The following is a 218-nucleotide window of genomic DNA, read 5'->3' on the forward strand; positions in this document are numbered from 1 at the left end:
TTCTCCAAATTTCTTCGGAAACAAAGGTATTCTAATAAATACTGACCTGAAATAGCATTGTCGCATGAATCACGTTTACTGCAAATAGAAGTCCACGCCCTGCCCAAATCTTTATCTTTTACTTTAAAAATACATTTTGCGCTTATGATGCTGCACCTTCCGCTGACAACTGGTAAAAGATAACACAGTGCAGCGCTCTTTATCCCTTCACTATTTAG

The sequence above is a fragment of the Montipora capricornis genome, chromosome 8 (assembly GCF_036669925.1).
Source record: "Montipora capricornis isolate CH-2021 chromosome 8, ASM3666992v2, whole genome shotgun sequence".
Taxonomy (NCBI): Eukaryota; Metazoa; Cnidaria; class Anthozoa; order Scleractinia; family Acroporidae; genus Montipora; species Montipora capricornis.